The 2,730-nt window shown below is 35.2% G+C and overlaps 1 pseudogene; it reads right to left on the reverse strand.

Annotated features, from left to right (window-relative positions):
* LOC106472074 overlaps positions 1-2,730 on the reverse strand; it is a 38,498-nt pseudogene that overhangs the window by 32,292 nt on the left and 3,476 nt on the right.

A 2,730-nucleotide genomic window follows, 5' to 3' on the forward strand; every position in this document is an offset into this window, starting at 1 on the left:
TAGATCAAGATGTCAGAATGATTATAGCGTTAGATGAAGGTTAGATAAAGGTACAAGACTAGATCAAGATGTCAGGATGATTATAGCGTTAGATGAAGGTTAGATAAAGGTACAAGACTAGATCAAGATGTCAGGATGATTATAGCGTTAGATGAAGGTTAGATAAAGGTACAAGACTAGATCAAGATGTCAGGATGATTATAGCGTTAGATGAAGGTTAGGTAAAGGTACAAGACAAGATCAAGATGTCAGAATGGTTATAGCGTTAGATGAAGGTTAGATAAAGGTACAAGACTAGATCAAGATGACAGAATGATTATAGCGTTAGATGAAGGTTTGGTAAAGGTACAAGACTAGATCAAGATGTCAGAATGGTTATAGCGTTAGATGAAGGTTTGGTAAAGGTACAAGATTAGATCAAGATGTCAGGATGATTATAGTGTTAGATGAACGTTTGATAAAGGTACAAGATTAGATCAAGATGTCAGAATGGTTATAGCGTTAGATGAAGGTTAGATAAAGGTACAAGACTAGATCAAGATGACAGAATGGTTATAGTGCTAGATGAAGGTTTGGTAAAGGTACAAGACTAGATCAAGATGATAGAGTAGTTAGCATCAAGGTTAACTACACTTTATAAAACGACGCTTCAGGTCCATTGCTACTTTAGGAAACATCTTTCTCGCCGTCGATTGTACTCCTTTTGATTAATAGTTATAAACTATTGCCTCATGCAACAGTTTCTTTTGTAACAAGCTCCAACTAAGGATGGCAAGGCAAATTTTATGCTACATATATTGGCAAATTTTCCATCGTACGTGGACGTAGGTTTCCAAGACAACGTTTGAGCAGATCAAATACATACAAATTTATTGGTTCCCCGAAACTTGACATTAAATGGGATTGCAGAAAACTGTTGCTTTCCAAGAGTTACCGTAAATTTGGAAATTGATGGCTTCAGAATCATTATCAACTTCAAATACGTGTTTATTATCTTGTTCAGAATATGAGGGTCGGATGGTTCTTTTTCGTGACTATTGTTTTCTCCTTGCGGATGATGGCTTGGGGAATAATTTCGGAGCCCATCGCCTACCTAAGAAAAGTATAATTAAAACTGTTTTAAGTACGAAGGATTGATCACATCTTATTTGAACTATTTGTACACTGTACTGCTGATGAGGACCACAGCGCCATGAGCAACATCTTTAGCATCTACAAGTTTGATTCACGGGGAAATATATGTAACCATTTAAATGTAATGCCACCACAGACAGACTTGTGGCTTTATAGATTTTAAAAAGCCTTTTCTAAAATGAATATTAATTAGTAATAATTGTAAACAATATAAAGTCACAAAATTTCAATGTTCTTTATGGAAGAAGAAAAAGTCGTAAATCCGAGAAGTTAGGTGAAATAAAAATGAGTGTTTATTTGTTTCAGTTGTTTGCGCAAGGATACAAAAGGTCTATTTGCATTCGTCGTCCCTAAATTTGAACTGATAGACAAGAGAGAGAAGACAGCTAGTAAAGAGTACACAGCACCTATCACCAACTCTTGGGCTACTCCAGTCAAATAGTGGGCTTTTTCTCTCAATCATATAATGAATCTACGACCCCAAAATGCGGAGCGCCACTTTGAGGCAAAGGGACGTGAACCACCAACTCTCGGACTCGCAGTCCGGTACACTAACCAGTAGGGCCACATCCGATCCAAGAATGAGTGAAACTTATAAGTAAAATGAGTGAAAATTTATAAGTATGTTAAGTAAAATGAACGTCGAGCTATAACTGTTTACTCGAATTATAATTAGTTTTATAGTCACGTGGTCACTTTAAAGTAAAAGTCGAAGAATGTGGTAATTTAGATTTCTCTCTATCATCTTATCATTTTATTTCATTCTTTCTTTCCTTTAGTAACGAAAGTGATTAGGACTTTTTTTTTTAATTTAGCACTTTTGGTAACTTAGCAACAGAAAAGTGATTTGTTAATACTCGTGATTAACGCAGAAGTAAGATTTCCAGCTATATCAGCCCAGCTAGGCCAGTGTTAGGGAGCTTTATAAGTGCTATATTAGCCAGTTGGGTCGATATTAAGGAGCTTTATTCGTGCATATTAAAATAAAAATCTAAATCAAGACGATATCTTACCATCGACCTAGCTTGGCTAATATATATATAGCTGATGTAGCTCGAAAATTACTCCCTCTGTCGGTCTTGGTATGTACCATTTTGTGAAGAAGTATTTTTCGTGGTCCAATACAATTTTGTCTTTAGCGTTCCCTAATGGATGTATATACTCGGCAGTTTGAAAATTAGTAAATAGAAGGTATAATTGAAATACGCGGGACTTGACATCGATTGTTTGTTTAATCTGTGTTTTAAATTGAAAAACCTGTCTATATTTAAAATAACAAATTTGTCACGTGCTGCGTGTGTAGTGTATGTAACTATAAGAAGTTAGGTAAAATAACAAATTTGTCACGTGCTGCGTGTGTAGTGTATGTAACTATAAGTTGTGTAGTGTATGTAACTATAAGAAGTTAGGTAAATAACAAATTTGTCACGTGCTGTGAACCTAACTTCTTATAGTTACATACACTACACACACAGCACGTGACAAATTTGTTATTTTACCTAACTTCTTATAGTTACATACACTACACACGCAGCACGTGACAAATTTGTTATTTTACCTAACTTCTTATAGTTACATACACTACACACACAGCAT

This window comes from Limulus polyphemus, unplaced genomic scaffold (assembly GCF_000517525.1).
Source record: "Limulus polyphemus unplaced genomic scaffold, Limulus_polyphemus-2.1.2 Scaffold5066, whole genome shotgun sequence".
Lineage (NCBI taxonomy): Eukaryota > Metazoa > Arthropoda > Merostomata > Xiphosura > Limulidae > Limulus > Limulus polyphemus.